Consider the following 20,064-nt stretch of genomic DNA (forward strand, 5'->3'; position numbering starts at 1 on the left):
GAATAAAAAAATAATATAGTTAAAAGTGACAAATTGCAGTGTTCACCAATTTTAATTATTAATTTTTCCAAACCGACACTGTAGATGTTAATTAGTTGTGTCCTACTTTTCTAGGAGTCTTAAGTTTTGTGTAAGGAATTCAAAAAAGTGTGTTTTTGTCAATAAAAAAATGTTCTTTTGTTGGAAAAAACAAGCCGGGAATTTTCAGGCCATTAGTAGAGACCCGATTTTAGGAAACACAAAAGAAATTTCTTTTGTTGAAAATGGAAATATTTGACACCCTTCTATATTTTTCCTAAATTCCTAAATTATTGATTTGGATTAGGAACCTTCCTATTTAAATAAGATACTTTTTTCAATTTTTTATTAATACGAGTATTTGGTTTAAAAACAACAGATACACCAGATTTTTTAATTTAATAGTTATTCTACTTCTAAATATTTTTGGCTTCTCAAACTTCCAATATTTCAGTTTATTAGTGTCTTAATTTCCCCATAATATTTAATATTATTCATTTCCTCAATTTTTCAGTTTGTCGTGGTCTTATCTTATCAATGTTCTTTATACTTTTTTAATTATCACTCTTTCAATCACTTAGATATACTGAATTTTAATCTTACTGTTTTTAGGTTTTTCGTATTCCAGTTTTTAAGAATTTTAGCTTTTTAGTCTCTTAGTGCATTGGGATTTTATTCAGAATCCAATTTATCAGTGATACTCTTTTCCAATACTATAGTTTTTTCAGTTTCTTGGTTTTTCAGTCGCTTAGTTCTTTAGAATTTCAGTCTCAATGTTTTTTTAATTTTTTGTATTTATTAGAGTCTCAGAGTTAAAGTTCCTTCGTCAGTTTTTGCTCCTTCAATTTTTGAAAATATACATATTTTAATTCTATAGTAAATTATTTTCTAATTTTAAACAATTTTAGTGTCTTATAAAATTTTTGTATCAGCCTTGATTTTGGAATAAAAAAATAATATAGTTAGAAGTGCCAAATTTCAGTGTTCACGAATTTTAATTATTAATTTTTCCAAACCGACAGTGTAGACGTTAATTAGTTGTGTCCTACTTTTCTTAAGTCTTAAGTCTTAAGTCTTAAGAAATCAAATTATTTCAGCAAATAAGTAGAATCGACCATTTTATTTGCATCTAAGGCGAAATCTCGTTCTGTGAGAAAGACCGGCCCTAAAACCAGTTCACTGGTGTTTCATTTGTCCCCAGAATGAGTAATTGACGAATAATAATATAAAAATCACCTCCTACTTGTTTATCTGCTGCACAAAAATTGGGATATCTGAGGGATATTGCATTCCCAGCTGTAAAACCGACCAATTATAAGGCGCTTCAAACTGAGCAAAAAACTGTTTGATTATTTTGTAGATAGATCATCTGGAATTCCGCTGATTTCTAAGAAAATATCAAGTTTTCTATCACACTTGAGTTCAAAAATCGTGGTAAATTGTAAAAATTTCGCAAATTCTTTAAGAAACAAAAAAAAATTGGGTGTTCAGTTTAGTGCTAGTATGTGTTTACATACAGTGAGTTCATTTTCTATGTTGAGATGAATTTCTTACAAAAAACTACTAATTTTACAACAGCAAATTTAGAACAAAATTTAGGTTCAACAGTTAGCTAACATTTTCATAGCTTTTTCAGTGCAATAGATAATTTTAAGTGTTATTTATTTATAATGTTTTTATTTTGTCTGTAATAGGAATTAATAAAAAATGTATCCCAAATTACCAGGTCCTATACCTAGTTTTTGTTTTTGTGCAACCTAAATAAGGTTTGTAACTTCCTAAAAATCCAGTCACTGGCCATCAGCTAACAGGTAGTAACCCGACACTTGAACCATATTCGCAGATTGACAAAGGCCACCAAAGTGGCAATGCTAACAGCCCACAAAGGCACAATGGGTGGTCTACATACTCCACCTTACTTCGCCCTGTATTTGCATTTGACGAAGACTTGGGCTGAAAACTTTCTCGTCTCGTCGCATTCTTGAACGTGTAAATCCGTACTCCAAACAAATTAGGCGTTGGGAAGAATTTTTCTTTTTCGAAAAAAATACCGTTGAAGGACACGAGATGGCAATGAAAGTTATTATATCACGTTATTTAATCGCGGTTGGTGCAAGTTGCTATTGCAATTCGATTAACTTTCGAATTTCAATGGAACGGTTTTGAATACAATAAGACAAATCAATTAAAGAGGACTGGGCGCCCCGGATTTTTACCGGGGATTCTATATTGTTCCGATGCTAATACAGATCAACATTAAATTACTGTGATGGCAGCTTAGCATTGTTAATTGGATTGGGGGTTTCGAGGCGACTTGCTGTGCGAAATGGAGCAATCAAGGCGAGAAAAGGGGAATAAGGAGCTTACAACAAAAAATTTTTACACTTGTAAATTACTTCTTTAGGCGTTAAGTTAGTTTTTGAGATACAAAATCTTTCATTTTTCTATGAAATTTTTTTCAACTTGCCAAAAACGCTTAAGTCACATTTTTTGGTCCTTCGAGTCGGATTATCATCAAATCGACAAAATGATGAGAATAATTTTTTATAATTAAATAAAAAATAACACAAATAATGCTCTCGCTTGGACCAAAAAATCACTACATTGGGGCAAAAAGCATTACTTCGACGATTTTCATCCGCAATTATTTCGCGAAATTTCGTATTTTTTGCTTAGGCATAAAGTTAGTTTTTGAGATACAAAATCTTTTATTTTTCTGTGAATTTTTTTCAACTTGACAAAAAACGCTAAACTGGCCAGGCAATTTAAGTGTGCCTTAACTTTACTAGATGATCGAAAAATGAAAAATTAATAAATTTTTTTGTCGATTTTAGGCTGAAAAACCATTTTACTCATGTGAGTAAAATAACCAATTTCTTTGTATCACAGTATCACACTGTCGGACTGAGGACAAGTAAATTCAGATGGCTCGAGTTGCAATTTAATCCTTTGTTAATTTTTGTTACACATTTCTTGGTTCTTCGAGCCGGATATTAGCACTAAGGTCTATAGCCACAGAGAACAATTTATGGCACATGTTATGCATTAGTCACATTTTTTGGTCCTTCGAGTCGGATATCATCAAATCGATAAAATGATGAGAATAAATTTTTATAATTAAATCAAAAATAACACAAATAATGCTTTCGCTTGGACCAAAAAATCACTAAATTGGGGCAAAAAACATTACTTCGACGATTTTCATCCGCAATTATTTCGCGAAATTTCATACCTTTTGCTTAGGCATAAAGTTAGTTTTTGAGATACAAAATCTTTTATTTTTCTGAGAATTTTTTTCAACTTGACAAAAAACGCTAAACTGGCCAGGCTATTTAAGTGTGCCTTAACTTTACTAGATGATCGAAAAATGAAAAATTAATACATTTTTTTGTCGATTTTAGGCTGAAAAACCATTTTACTCATGTGAGTAAAATAACCAATTTCTTTGTATCACAGTATCACACTGTCGGACTGAGGACAAGTAAATTCAGATGGCTCGGGTTGCAATTTATTTCCTTTGTTAATTTTTGTTACACATTTCTTGGTTCTTCGACCCGGATATTAGCACTAAGGTCTATCGCCACAGAGAACAATTTATGGCACATCTTAAGCATTAGTCACATTTTTTGGTCCTTCGAGTCGGATATCATCAAATCGACAAAATGATGAGAATAAATTTTTATGATTAAATCAAAAATAACACAAATAATGCTTTCGCTTGGACCAAAAAATCACTAAATTGGTACAAAAAACATTACTTCGACGATTTTCATCCGAAATTTCGTACCTTTTGCTTAGGCATAAAGTTAATTTTTGAGATACAAAATTTTTTATTTTTCTGTGGAATTTTTTTTCAACTTGACAAAAAACGCTAAAGTGGCCAAACAATTTAAGTGTGCCTTAAAGCTAAAATCTCAGTTTATGCGAAACTTTACTGAATGATCGAAAAATGAAAAATTAATAAATTTTTTTGTCGATTTTAGGCTGAGTACTCATGTGAGTAAAATAACCAATTTCTTTGTATCACAGAATCACACTGTCGGACTGAGGACAAGTAAATTCAGATGGCTCGGGTTGCAATTTATTTCCTTTGTTAATTTTTGTTACACATTTCTTGGTTCTTCGACCCGGATATTAGCACTAAGGTCTATCGCCACAGAGAACAATTTATGGCACATCTTAAGCATTAGTCACATTTTTTGGTCCTTCGAGTCGGATATCATCAAATCGACAAAATGATGAGAATAAATTTTTATAATTAAATCAAAAATAACACAAATAATGCTTTCGCTTGGACCAAAAAATCACTAAATTGGGACAAAAAACATCACTTCGACGATTTTCATCCGCAATTATTTCGCGAAATTTCGTAAAGTTAGTTTTTGAGATACAAAATCTTTTATTTTTCTGTGAAATTTGATTTGACAATAAACGCTAAACTGGCCAGGCAATTTAAGTGTGCCTTAAAGCTAAAATCTCAATTTATGCAAAACTTTACTAAATGAAAAATTAATAAATTTTTTGTCGATTTTAGGCTGAAAAACCATTTTACTCATGTGAGTAAAATAACCAATTTCTTTGTATCACAGTATCACACTGTCGGACTGAGGACAAGTAAATTCAGATGGCTCGGGTTGCAATTTATTTCCTTTGTTAATTTTTGTTACACATTTCTTGGTTCTTCGAGCCGGATATTAGCACTAAGGTCTATCGCCACAGAGAACAATTTATGGCACATCTTAAGCATTAGTCACATTTTTTGGTCCTTCGAGTCGGATATCATCAAATCGACAAAATGATGAGAATAAATTTTTATAATTATATCAAAAATAACACAAATAATGCTTTCGCTTGGACCAAAAAATCACTACATTGGGGCAAAAAACATTACTTCGACGATTTTCATCCGCAATTATTTCGCGAAATATCGTAAAGTTGGTTTTTGAGATACAAAATCTTTTATTTTTCTGTGAAATTTGATTTGACAATAAACGCTAAACTGGCCAGGCAATTTAAGTGTGCCTTAAAGCTAAAATCTCAATTTATGCAAAACTTTACTAAATGAAAAATGAAAAATTAATAAATTTTTTGTCGATTTTAGGCTGAAAAATCACTAAATAAAATTGTGTCCTTTTGACTTTTTTCAAAGGTTTCAACAATGTTTTTTAACCAAAAACTTAGTTTAGTTGTGCTCAATTGGTTTGAAAAATCGACATTACGTTATTCTACCATTTTTCGAAACTTTGCTGAAGGGTGTTAAAAAACCACTAAATAAACGCCAAAAATCACATTTTTTTTGTTCTTCCTTCGCTTTGGTATGTTTTTCAATTAGAATCACTCTTGTTTATTTAGTAAATCATCGTAAAATAGAGAACAATACGTTACTAATTATACTGACGTTAGTTTAGTCTTTCTATTTTTTTTAATTAATTAATTATTATTCTTTGTCAGTTTGCAAATCCACTCAGACTCGATCCACCTCAGTGTTGACAAGGATATTAATTTTACCATTCAACGACAGATTTTGTGAGTCGTTCTTTATAGGAAAATTCTTTGTAAAGGATTATAAATTGTCATTCTAAAATCGTAAATTATTATTTTTTAATTTTATTAACTTTTCGGTGGCTATTCATACGTTTGTCGTAACTCATAGATGCTTTTTATTAATTCTGAATAAAAGTTTTTATGCCGGTGTTAAATATTTGATTGTCACAACAATTTACATCCTGCTAGACTTCTGATTTAATATTTGGTATAAAATTAACATAAAATTCACTCCTAATTCCAATATTTTAAAACCAATGTCTGACATGTGGTATTTTATGTTGACCATAAATTTCTGTGCACTGAAATCACTTTCAATTTTCGGTCACCTCTCTCTCTGTTTTATTTAATTAAACAATTTTATTGTTAAAGGTCTACCGTGTCCACATTTGTCAAAATCAAATTATAATGCGCTTAGTTTAATTCTTGAAAGTAATCAAATGAACTTGCACTAACATTTACAATCGCGCACGCCGGCTTCTAGGTCAATGCAGCTTTATTGCGAAATAATTCGCCATAATTTGCTTGTGCAGTCTTCCTAAAACTGCTATCCTCCTGCTGAAGTTAATTCTTTCAACAATATAACACTGATGACTGTCATAAATAATAATCCAGGTGTAAATCACCCATGTCAGGATTTTTGGTACCTGACGTGATTTATGAACGTGTTGATCATATTAGCAAATCCTCGAAGAAAAGCTCATTATTGGGTGGAAGAGCTAACACAATTTATGACTGTCATAACAATTACAAAAGAACACAAAGTTCCCACTTTTGAAGAAATCAAAAAAAAAATTAATAAACACGTGGGATAACGACAGTTCATCTGAGACGGCAATCCAAGCACCGACATGCCTAGACAGGCATGTAATAGCAACCATAACGTTATAGCATGCAATTAGTTTAAATAATTACACATATACACACGACAATCTAATATCTCTAATACCTAGGTATTTATCTGGATTTTGCACCAACAATAACATGCCATTTACTGTAATACAAAGGATCAACAGTTATCTATTCACATTGATTTTTTTCAGATAAACTTACGACTTGGAAGAACCACATCCTGTAAAAATGAGGACACGGAGAGGGCTATTACCTGAAACGAAAGGAAAAGCACTTTAGTGGCGAGGTAATTAAATTGATACACGCTATTAAAATACCGGATCAAGTAGCAAGACAAAAAATAATGTATGTAATTACCGATCAAAAAATTTTACGTTTTCATAAAAAGAGCGCGATGCTGCAAAAGCTTCAAAAAATGTTCTGAAAATTAAAAAATATACAGGATGTTCCCTAACTTGAAAACTACCATAAGTAATTGGTGGTGGCTCGAGTTGCATTTATTCCTTTGATCGCGGTAAGCATTTAGTAACATTTTTTGGTCCTTCGAGCCGGATATTTGCACTTGAGTCTGTAACCCAACGGACAAATAAATTTCACCATTAAAGTAAGTGCATAAGTAATTGTTCGTTTGTTCGCAATAATCGCAAAAAATAATTTTTGGCACAGTGAAATAAAGAAGAAATAAAGAACAAAATTCAAGAAATATATAAACTATATTAACCCCTTTAACCTTGTTAATAGCCAACGAAAGGTTAGCATAACGTTGAAAACTACTGTAGGCAAGTCTATAAGTGCAGGTTGCAAGAGTTGCATTTATTCCTTTGATCCCGTTAAGTATTTAGTAAGATTTTTGGCCCCTCGAGCCGGATATTAGCACTTTGATCTGTAACCTAATATATACTTCAACTGATCATTTACATGAACCATCAAAGTAACTCCATAAGTAATTGAATTTGTTTAAGAGCGAGAATCGCAGAAAATATTTTTTGTCACAGCAAAATATCAATGTCAAGGTTAATAAATAAACCAATTTTGTAAATTTTCGCCATAAATCGACAAAATTATGGGAAAAAAGAAAATTTAAAAAAATATACTGGTTTTGTTTAAACCATGTCAACATTGCTAATAGCCAACAGAAGGTTACCATAAGTTAAAAATCATTATAGATAAAATTCATTAACGTAACTTTAAATTCTGGAAGTTTGTTTATTTTTTAAATGAGGGTTACCTAAGCAGGTTGCAATTTATTTCTTTGTCCGCGATAGCCGCGGACAATAATTTTTTTTTTGGTCCTTCGAGCCGGATATTAACACTAGGGTCTGTAACCCTAGTATACTGCAACTGACCAATTACTTCGAGAAGCCACTGAAGGTCATGTTAGAATTTATTCGGAAAGAATAACTTTTGTCAAAGAAAAAAATTTGTTAATAGGAACAAAACTAGCCGAAAACATAAACAATTTGTAATGTTTTATTTCATCTCCTAAAATTGACAAAATTTCGAATAAGTTTTTTAATAAATAAGCCAATTTTGTAGTTTTTAGCCTTAAATCGACTAAATAATTGTTAAAAAGAGTTAATTTTTTTAAAAACTACAGAGGGTTAAAAATTACTGACGAAAAGTTACCATAAATTAAAAACTACTATAGGTGCAGAATGAAGTTATCTTCAATAGGTTTTGACAATTTAACTTTAATTCTAGAAGTTCTTTATTTTTTTTATAAAGGAAATATCAAAGTTTTCTCTATTGTCGAAATATGATTTTTTACCAATTTAAAATGAAACTGTACATCCTTATTCTAAATGTTCGTTCGCTTCAAATCACAAATTTTGAGCTCGAGTTGAAATTTATTCCTTTTTTAATTTTAGTCACTCATTTCTTGGTTCTTCGAGCCGGATATTAGCACTAAGGTCTATCGCCACAGAGAACAATTTTTGTCATATCTTAAGCATTTGTGACATTTTTGGTCCTTCGAGCCGGATATCATGAAATCGACAGAATGATGAGAATATATTTTTGTTACGAGACAACTGGTTTCAAAGCACCGTTTCGCGTCAAAAAACAATTTTCTCCATGTGGGCGTTTAGCACACGATGGCACACATGTCAAAAGCATCATAAAGCAAACGTGCTATACAGGTATTTGTTATGCAAAATATGCCTTATTTGCATGCCATTCACTATTATAAAGTACCGAATCTGGAAAATGCACGATATTGTATACGCGACCAAAGAATATGCCACGTACGTGCTTTTGACAAGTTCTGGTCCATTAGCTAGCGAGCACCTTGACTGACTTCGGCGTTCCATTGTTCGATTTCATAGTTCGATATGTCATAGTTTAATTCCATTATTACGAGTGCGTTTTTATTGCTGCGGCACTAATTAGACAAAGTGTTTTGGAAATTAAATTGGGCGGTTTTATGGTGATTCTTATCGAAATGTCGAGTGCTTCAAAACTTGTCACCAGCGAACATAAATCCTGTCATGTCATGAGTTCCAACCATCACACAATAACAAGATTACAACACAACTTGAAACCACAATATTCACAATATCGATGACTTCGGATAAGTCTAATCCACCTACACGCACAAGAAACATGTGTTGGTAGACCTGGTAATATAGGTCGCTTAATTCATGTTTTTTATTGGGTTTGACATACCTGAATTGCAGAGACATTTACACCGAGAGATTTGTAGCTACATCGCATCAATTCCATTATGTAACTGCTTTCAACTTATACAGGGGATACCCAGAAATACAACACACGATGCGGTTTAATTCATTTATTATTTGAGATTTGGTCAAAGAACTAAGTCAACATTTTAATTTAGTTTATTTTTGTGCAAAATTACATCAAAATTAGAATCTTTTTTATTGTCAAAAATGGAAAGTGTTGTCAAACTTAGTTTTTTTTTGAGAAATTTCGCTAAGAAAAGACCAAAAAAGCGCTAAATCGGGTATAGCACACCATAATTCTTGCTTTTTCGAGTGTTTTAGCACATTTTTCAGGCATAGTCCTAATTATTTTGCAAAATTTCGTTAAATCACCAAAATGGGCTGAAATTGGTATTATTTTTGTGTTTTTTTTTACAGTTTTAAGCACATTTTTGATACCAAAGCAAAACGTTTTCAATTAATTTCGTGAACACTGGCTCAAAAATCACACGAAATTTTATCCAATTCCCAGTTCAACTTAATGCGTTTGAACTCGATTTTGATCGTTTTTGAGTGAAATCTCTTCAAAAAAATTCGAAAAAACATAAAATTTGCTCGAAATTGTCTATTTTTATTTTTTCGAGGTTTTTCAAGTTAGCACTGAATATAATATGATGTGTTTATTGTGAAAAAGAGTAAAAAATCATTACATTTAGTCGTATAAGACATTCTTTTACAATTCTGAGCGTTTCGTAAGGTTTATAGCCTGTAAAAGAAAAAGAATTAACTTTAATAACTTTTGTAAAAAAACAAACTCGAATTTTACCCAAAATTTGTGAAATCTGCGTTTTTCGAATTTTGCGTTTTGAGTTTTTGAGTATTTTTTGGAAAATTTCACTAAAAGTAGGTAAATATTAGACTATTATTTCAGCTTTAAATCACCACTTATTGTACAAGAACTTTTTACAACAATAAATTTTTGTCAAAAATAAAATTACTTCTTCCCTTCCTAAGCATTTATGCACAATTTTAAAAATCACTGAAAAATTCTCCAACTTACATCCAAAATTATCTTTTGAGTACATTTGTCATCGAAAAACGCAATTATTTTGCAAAATTTTGTTTAAATTAAAGTTATTCTAAAATGGGTCACTTTCGCCTTTCAAGTCTTATTCAGATAAAAACTATTTCTTTTCGAAATATATACCTGAATTTGCATAAAAAATCACCTAAAAGATCGAAATTGTTATTATCACATCATTTTTTGGTTAAGAGTTGCAGGAACTTGTCAAACACAACCTAAAAATGTATTTATTTCTCTCACTTTAACTCAAAAAGTTACAGCATTTGGTCAAAAAATCATCTTCTGTTTTCAAGACAAAATCTTAAATTTAAAGATGCAGCTAAACAAATCGAAATATCACCGAAATTAAGTTAAAAATTATATAACTTTTATCTTTTTAAGTGTATAGCACGTTTAAAGCTAAAAATCACCAATTTAGATCCAAAATTATCTTTTGAACACGTTTATCAGCCAAAAACGCAATAATTTTAATAAAATTAAAAATTGTTCTAAATAGCCTTTTTAGTTTTTTCAGATAAAAAGTAACTTTTTTCGAAAAAATTGGATAAAAAAATTAGCGTCTTAGATCGACATTGTTATAATCACATTTTTTTAGGTTGAGACTTATTTAGCAAGAACTTGTCAAACACACCTAAAAATCAGAAGACAAGTAGATATTTAGATCACTTTCTTTCGATTTAGCACATTTTTGAGTAAAGTTTCGTCAAAATAAACTGAGAAGCCGCAGCGTTTGCCCAAAAATCATCTTTTGTTTTTGAGTTAAATGTTAAAATTAACCGCAAAATCACCAAATTAAATCGAAAATCACATAATATTTGCCTTGTTTAAGTGTTTAGCACCTTTTTCGGCCAAAACTGCAGTATTCACAAAATTCTATTCAAATCAAATGGAAGAATAAAAGAATAGGCTTAAATTTTAAATTTTATTGAGAATTGAGCAGTTTTTTCAAATTGACCTGTTTCTGAAATTTTGTGAAAACAAAATATCTTCAGTTTATAATTTTGCCGCTCACTCTCTATCGATCTCAGTAACCTTGCACATTTCTTCAAAAACGCAAACATTTATAAAATGTACTTCTTCAAGTGAAGAGTAGGTTAATTGCGCCATTATCTCGCGTCAAAATCCCATTAAAATCAGATCATAAACTTAACAGTACGAGGTGGTACCGTTTTGAATCGACACCCTGTACTTCCAATGAAATTAACTGTGAAATTAGAAAAAGCTCGATGACTAGAGTGCACAAAAATGTGGAGAGTTTCACGACTTCACAGCTACCTGCTCCATGAGTCAGAAACCATTCATTTGGCCTCTATCTCTCCATCTGGACCTTATCTAAATTCGCGTAACGTGATTTACACCGGATTATGATTACGTAAAAAATGTCAAAGAAAGTTTGCGTTAAACAACAAACAACACCCACGACGCAGTTTGTTTGTCGTGAAAAGAAAGGGTCCGAAAGTGGACCCCTGAGGCGCGCACCAGGAATTGCAACAATCGGTCGGTTGATGCGACCTGACATTCGTCATAAAGTAATTAGATCGTGGGGTGAGGACGAAATGAATGCGACAGTTTACTAAAAGGTTAATCTGTCAATTAAGTGCATAAAATAAATGGATATCCCTTGGTGATCAAAATACGTCGTTGGAGATAAATATTAGATAACGAAACATCACGATTCTCGTCGGTCGAAAGGAAATGAACTATTGGAACGCTGACATTTTGATGGATCGTGGAATTCGCGCTGAATTCTCGTCCAATTAAAATTTGCTCGTTTTTCAATCAGGGGCCTTGGACGCGTTATCACCTATCGGATTTCCATTTTCTTAGTGGAATTTTAATCGTCTGGAGCGCAATTGTCACGCTACTCATTGTTAATTTCACCTCTCAAGCTCCGTAAATCACTTTTGATTCGATCGGAGCCGTGAAACGGTTACGGACTAATCGTAATTTCGAATAAGTATCGATGCAGTTTATATAATAAGTTTTGAAAGTGTGTCATAGCTAACAATAGACACAGGTACATTTTTAATAAGAAGATTTATTGAAAGTGAAGTGTGCTCGTAGGCGGCTCAAATAACATTAAATAAAACAACATAATAACACCATAAACACCAACTTCTTTTTGAATTATTCATAGCGAAATTATTATGTGGTCAACTACAAGGGTCACAAATGGTTTTTGACAGTTATACAATGAAGCACAAGTGAAATTTACTTTCGGAACTGATTTTGCACGCAACCGCAAATTTCGAGGAGGCGACACAGGAAAAGTTTATGCAATAACAATGGACAATAAGTAATGTCATACCAACAATGTAATAATGACTTCTCTTTAATTGCCACAATTTAAAAATCAGCAAAAATTAGCTACATTATTATTTTCCTCAATGCACTGATGGTTGCTTTCAATAAAGTTGAACTAACTCTCCTGTAACCAAAAAAATTATGGAACCAAGTGTTTTAACAACTAGTTTCCTGGGTTAAGAGCATGATTTTTTTTCTTTTTATTCTGTTAAATGACAACCATCTATTAAAAAAAATCGACCAAACTGAATTTAACTTAGATAGCTCTATTAAAATGATAGTTTCCTTGTATATTACATAACTAAAACACTGTATAGTACCTATAGAGATCAAAAGAAACCAAAAGCACTTCAACTTCATACATGGAGACATAATTATCTATATTCAGAAGTCAGTTTTGTGGTCGTATGTGTGACAAATTTTCTATTTTGGATTTTGGATGTTATACAAACATGAGGTGCTCCATTTTCTGGCTTTAGCTCCATTCCAGACATTCTATTTGTTTGCTCAATAATTCTGATAATTTTTCCAACATTCTGGCAATTAATTTTCTTTCTGAGGACAATTACTTCGCTTCAAAAGTTCTGCAGCCAAACTATTTTTTTCTTCAATATTTTCCCTTTCTTCCGTTCTTTCCCATTCCTGCAGTAACTATTTAATCTAGTTCTAAGCATTGTTGTTGATTTCTAACAAGTGGATACACTAAAGTTTTCAACGATAGATAAGAAATAGTACCAAATTGTATTAGTAAACAACTAAAGTTTTATGTCCAAAAATTTAGTTTCTTTATAAAAATTTACTTCTCTCCTATAAAAATCTTTTTCCAAAAACACTTTCTTTTTCTGCTTCGAGTCACCTAAGCTCTGTTTTTTGCTGCTCCTTGAGCTTTATGATCTTCATATTTCTCTAAAACGGTCGTGGTCGAATTGGTTCCCAATAATCTCTATAAGTATAATTCTGTAAAAGGTAATGGTCGAATTGGTTCCCGGGTGATGGTCGAATTGGCTCCCGCATGAGCAGGTAGGTAAAATGGATTAAGCTAAATATATGTTAATATTTTAGATTTAAAGCTTGTAGAAATGTTCAAATAATTATTTTCTTGGCACAAAATCCAACAACAAATTTCATTTATTCATGGCTAACTGGTTACTTAAAAAAAGGAGAATGTAATTTTTTAAGCCCAATGCTCTCCTGTAAATTTCGTAAAATGTTTCGTCTAGTAATGACTATTAAGACATCTCACATGATGACGTTGCGTTCGTTAATATGTCTATTAATACTATTAAAGCATCAAAATAGAGACAAATTACAAAAATAATTTTAACATTTTTCGACATAGTACCCATTAAGTTCTATGCGCCTTCTTCATCGTTTTGGAAGTACTTGAATACTCGAAGAAATATTTATCCATAGCCTTTAAATTGTTAAAATACGATTTGTTTTTGAACGTTTTGGAACTTGTAAACTTGTTCATACACTTACAAACGCCATTTCTGTTATCATAATACTTTAATCTGTTTACCTGACCTACCTGACCGATGGGAACCAATTCGACCATCCCCGGGAACCAATTCGACTATAATTAGAGAGGATTACAGAATTTGGGAACCAATTCGACTCGTCCCTCTAAAACTTCTTCCACAACCTCTATATCCACTCCTATGTTTTCCAAATCCATGTTGGTTCTGTGATTTGGTTTTCTAATAATTTTTTTAAATTTCTCTCCCAGTTTTTCTGTACATATTTCAAGTAAATTTTCATGATATGCCATTTTTCTGAGCGAATTACTCTTCAGCGTTCTTCTCTTCAACTGTTGTTGTACCTATAATCTTTGTCGTGTAAATGTTGTACTGTTGTTGTACCTATAATCTTTGTCGTGTAAATTTTGTTGTTTCTTTTATTTTGTTTTCACAAAACGGACTACATATTTTTTATTATTGAAAAACTGCAACATGTGTTTCGCCATCCATGTTGTTATCATCAGAGTCAAAATTTATGTATTCTTCAAACGACAAGAAGCTCCAATCAGCAAAAGTCACGGGTTTTGAAGACTTTTATGACCTTTTATTGTGGATTTATTTTTTAAGATTTTCAAACATAAACAATGTGAATCTACTAAAAGTATTTTCTACTGTATCTTATACTAATAACTACAGAAAAATCTGTGTTTGCTATTAAATATAGTTCATTTTTTTATAATCAAACTATATCACCCTAAAAGTTCATGTACAACCACTTTTGGAACTGGCTGTATTCTGTATTTGACATTTTTGAAAATTGGACGTTAGTGTTAATCGTTAATTTGTTAGTCTAAAGGTCTAACTAAATGTGTTGTTGTACGTGTTTGAAATTGGAGACAACTTGAAAAATTTAGAAGTTGAATTTGTCAGGTAAAAAATTACACCAACCTTAATTAAAAAAAAATTATTTATGATAATGCCAACCTGACGGCTCTTAGACAGTTGATTATAAAAAAAATCGACTATAGAACTGTGCATGTGAATTTTTTCTGAAAGTTTTGGCAATTCCTTATAACAAAAATCTGTAAACTAATTAAAATATTAGAACACTTAATATTATTTAATTTATCTGATGTATCGAAAGACGAAAGTTATTTTGTTTTTTCTATATCTAAAATGTTCTAAATGCTTTGAAACAACCCAAAATGCTACATTTCTGAAGTGTTTTGAAAAAGTATTTTCTTAGTAAAAAATTTTCTTAAATTCTTAAAATTGTCTTCATTGTTTTGGCAAGCATTTTTTAAAAAATTGTCACAATTTTTCGAATTATAACAATATATAATTAATTGAGACAAGCTATTTATTTATCTATTAGGGGACGTTCTACCTAATCCACATTTTTTAAACACTAGAGAATCGGCGCCCAGCCAGGTTGTAAATTATTGCAGTGTTGTCATAATAATTGTTATTGTTTATTTTCTATTGTACTTATAATCATGTTTTATTACAACGTAATGTCTTAAAAACTGTCTAACAATAGCTATGATTCAGGTAAATCAATGTTATTATTTTTAGTTCGAGTATTCAAGGGCAAAAGAATTCGCTAAAAAACAGTCTTGAATTCGAAGTTTTAACCATAATAGGGGTTAAAAGGTCACAAAAGATTATCGAAAGTATTTTAGGGCATGGTACTTATGTATTACTTAAGAAGTTAATTAATATGTATTAGCCTTAATTGACAAAGTCTGGCCTCAAGCCTGATTAGGTGTTTCCCTTGTACTTTGGTGCTTAATTGTGTGTAAGCTAGAAAAAGTGTTCCAAAAATGCTGCCGAAAATGTGCGGAATAATTAGATCACGAGTTGGAAAAAATGCATTAAAGTGTATCCTTTCCCATAGTCTTGCTCTACGATCAATTAACCAAATCGTGCAAGAATGCAACGGAAACACCAGGAACAATGCCACCAACGGAAGTCGATAAATATGCGCGTCGAACAACTGTTGTCTTTCCGTCTTGGTGGTCACCTAATATATTTATGATCATTAATCGGTATTACATGTTAGAATCCCTCAAATAACTGTGTCGACAATTGCTGGAAAGTGGGCCACCACCAATAAATTCTCATTTTTTCTCCATAAAGTGCTTAAATCTCGCCACCCACGTGCTGGAACACAATATGGTTATTTTGCAACTGGTGAATTGGGAGCACGAGGGTTAGGTCCAGATAAATCAGCAATTTATCACCATCGACAGATCAATTTAAGAATTATTGTAATATGGGCTTATCGATGCAGATTAGGCCGTGAAGAAATTGTTAATATATATACGAAAGAGCGAGGTGTGGCGATCGGTGAATCATCTTTTTTTAATATTTATACGAGTTTACAGCAGGTGTCATCAACCATCTCGCAAGGTTAACAAATCATTAACACCGCTCTGAAGAGTGTGTGATTTGTTTATCCACCGAAACTAGTTTTTGCGTTAATTAACAATATTTCGGTTTTGGGTGAAAACTAACACATGTACACTGTCACCTCCTCCACAAACAAGGAGTCGGCTTCTCGTAATTGGTGCAATTGTAAATATTGCCTCGAACACGTGTCGAGAGCTTCCTGTCAAATAGAGAAGTCGTCAAAGTCCTTCAACAAATTGGATTTGTTATTGCGTTGTTTGGGCACGAGATGTTATCGCTTAATTTGGCTTTTTCGAATTGTTTTGCAATCCAAGTCGAAAACTTGGTCCAATTAACTCCGAACAATGAGCTATTGTTGGCGTAGGATGTTTAATAGGAGCTATTAATTTTGGTGCAGGGATTGATGGAGAGCTGGCACAAAAATCAAGTTTTACATAATGTGGATTTTAAAATTTTTAAATCATGATTCAGTTTTTACTTTATTATACTCTTTGTTCTGTTTTTTTGCAACCGTTAACTTGAAAAAAATGTGTACCTACAACTAATTCCAATTCTAAAAAAGTTCCATCGACCGAAAACAACTCATTTACAATAATTTCAAATTAATTCTTCTAAGTACAAATTAATTCCGACAGGCCTAGCAAATTAAACATAATTTCCATTCCAATTTTGGATAATAATTCCATCGAAGTTCTAGTAATTCCCGATTAATTCCAAATAATTTAAAGCAATTCCCATGGAATTCCAAAAATATGTATTTTGGTGGATCTAGCGAAAAAATCGCGAAATTCGAAAAAATAGTAAGGTTGCTTGGAAAATCCATGATCTATGAGTGTTTCTCAACGAAAATTACAAATTTACAAAATGCATTATTTCTACACCTGTTTTTTGGGTATGTGTTGCATCGAAAAATTTTTGGAATGGAACATTTTTGTCAAAATCAGTTTAAAAATTCATTATTTTCTATGAAACTTCTCGTAGAGTAGCTTTGGACTAGAGTTTCTACTGAGAATGTTACGAAATTCCGAATATTTTTCAGAAACAAAACAGAAAATTTCATTTTTTTGGGTGAGTCTGCTAAAAATATCTTTCACTGTATCTCATAAACTAATTGCATAGGTTTCAACGTTTGAAATTATGTATGGATACAGCTAAATATTTTTTTTATTATTCTTTATTTATTTATTTTTCTTTTTCACTTGAAAGTGTTATTTTAGTAATTATCTCAAATTATATTTTATTTGTTGGTCAAAGTTTAAGAGGCAAGTGCTAACGTTAGATACAGACAATATTACCAAGGCTAACAAATAATAGAAAAATCAATATTGATGTTGTTTTCCTATTTTACTCAATTTCGCTCGTTCTTGTTGAAATAATCCAAAAATTAGAAATTTAGTCGAAAATTGTGTTATTTTTTACCTTTAAAGTCGTTTTAGTTTTTTATTTTTGGAAAAAAAATTGTAAAACAAATTACCTACATTATATTGTATTTATGTTTCTTAGTTAACAATGTAACATTTTGCAAAATTTCATTCAAGATAATTAAAAAAAAACTCCAAAACGGACGAGGAACTTTTTTTTATTTTTACTGTTATCAAGCATTCAGCACAATTTTGAACTCAGTTTTTTCGCATTTTTTGTCAAAAATTGTGTTATTTTTTAACTTTAAAGTCGTTTTAGAACTGAAATCCTAATTTCTGGAAAAAAAAAATTGTAAAACAAATTACCTACATTGTATTGTATTTGTGTTTCTTAGTTAACAATGTAACATTTTGCAAAATTTCGTTCAAGATAATTTTTAAAAACTCCAAAACGGGCGAAGGACTTTTTTATTTTTACTGTTATCAAGCATTCAGCACAATTTTGAACTCAGTTTTTTCGCAAGATTTCGGTAAATTACCGAAACAAATTGAAATCCACGTTATTTTAAATTGCTACGCTAAATTTAGCACTTTTTTGGAACAAAGAATCGTCTCATTTGCAAAATTGATGTAATTTTAGTTCGTTTTCAGTAAAATTTCAAACTAAAATCTCAATTTTCGGAAATTCTCAAACGGATTACGTTTTTCAGTCACCAAAACCAGCTGCAAAATCTCCAAAACGGACAAAAAATTTTGTTTTTTTTTATTAAGCATTTAGCACATTTTTGAGGTAAAAAAACATCATTTCGCAATGAAAATCTGTAAATTGAGAAAGTATTCTTCCGAAAGTCGTAAAATCCGATTTTTGCTAATTCTTGTTTAAATAAACCCTCGATTACAAAATTTTATTTGTTCTAAAAATTTCTAAAAAATTCTGGTCCATTTACAACTTTGTTTTGAGTCTTCAATCATGTTTTTTGTTTTTTTGACTTATTGAAAACGTTTTTGTGCACTCAGTGATTTATCCGTTTGAATATTTTATACTTTAGCAGATGGTATTAGAACATGGAAATTTCTAAATTTCTTTTTTCATTCTTCAAATAGTTTAAACTAAATTTGGTGGAATAGCTTGTCTTGGAAACCATTTAATTTTAAAATCGTCTTCCATCAGTGCCCACAATTTGCAAATTAATCGTAACTTTAGTCAACGGAAAAAACACATCCATATCAGTTACTTTACAAAGTGCTACTCGTTTGCTACTGTCTTCTAAGATAGGCGCACAATAAATATGCTGACCTTTCTCATTGCATAGACAGTTAAGATATGAGCGTAATTAGATGATTTACACGCCCTTGGCTAGTGAAAATTCTCTAATAACAGTTACAAATTCTTCACTAGTCAGATTCAAACCACCTTTAAAATTAAATCAAGTAAAGAAAATCGTAACTGTAATTGCCATTATAAATATCACACCGTATGTTAAATACCGGTGTAGTAGCAATATGTTTCAGCGCGTATTTAGATCAGTAATCAATTAAGAAAATTTGTAGAAACTGCACTGTATTAATTAGCATTGGAATAAATCTTTTTAAATTATTGGTTCAGATCTGTGTGATTTTCCAAATTAAAAAACGCGACTAAGGACAAAAAGTAAAAGTTCAGCTCGCTCTTATAAATTGTATAATAGATAAATTATTAACTCCCTTTTGATAAAAATGTAGAAATGATTGGGACTTGCGTGTCGTGTAAATAATGCATTCCAGCCACCTCACACAATGACGTTGTTTTGTGTTAGATTCAATCTCGACTAAACCTACTTTTCCACACCAACTCCATGTTAGCTAATGAAAATTAACAATAAATTTCCTCTCGGCTCGACAGCAGTCACATCCGGGAATTCGAACACCCAATTATTAATAGCTCAAAGCTTGAGGTAACAACATAAATAAATATCCCAGGATAGTCTACTATTATTTAAATTATCCTAACACCTATCATTAACCTTATTTTATACCATTATGCGATTTGCATTGGTAATTACCACCGTACTAGCAATAGTAATACCAACAAATATCCTTTCGCAAGAGTATCAGTTACGACAAAAATCTCTCAAAATTTATTGCTTCCTTGGACCAAATTGTTTCAGTAGCGTGTATAACTGTACTGGGAACTATTGAATATTACCGTGAAAAAATTCATTCATTTTGCCGCAAAGGCGTTATTAATATCTCATCTGCGTGACGTTTGAACGCATTAATATGGAAATATGGCCTGAAAACTTCAGATTTTCGCGCCTCACCCATCATTTGAGTCTCCCTGAAAAATGAGCCAGGCGTCATGCACCACTTGTTTAAAGCATCACAGACAC

At 31.5% G+C, this 20,064-nt stretch overlaps 1 protein-coding gene and 1 long non-coding RNA gene across 2 annotated transcripts in view; one reads left to right on the forward strand and one right to left on the reverse strand.

Annotated features, from left to right (window-relative positions):
* The window catches only part of LOC135267209 (uncharacterized), a 161,279-nt gene that overhangs the window by 87,133 nt on the left and 54,082 nt on the right, over nucleotides 1-20,064 (forward strand). The window contains exon 2 of the long non-coding RNA XR_010335566.1: nucleotides 6,606-6,700. This is a non-coding gene — a long non-coding RNA (uncharacterized LOC135267209). The remainder of the gene's footprint in view (nucleotides 1-6,605; nucleotides 6,701-20,064) is intronic.
* The window catches only part of Shrm (Shroom), a 139,052-nt gene that overhangs the window by 86,178 nt on the left and 32,810 nt on the right, over nucleotides 1-20,064 (reverse strand). The window lies entirely within an intron of this gene.

The sequence above is a fragment of the Tribolium castaneum genome, chromosome 1 (genome assembly GCF_031307605.1).
Source record: "Tribolium castaneum strain GA2 chromosome 1, icTriCast1.1, whole genome shotgun sequence".
Taxonomy (NCBI): domain Eukaryota; kingdom Metazoa; phylum Arthropoda; class Insecta; order Coleoptera; family Tenebrionidae; genus Tribolium; species Tribolium castaneum.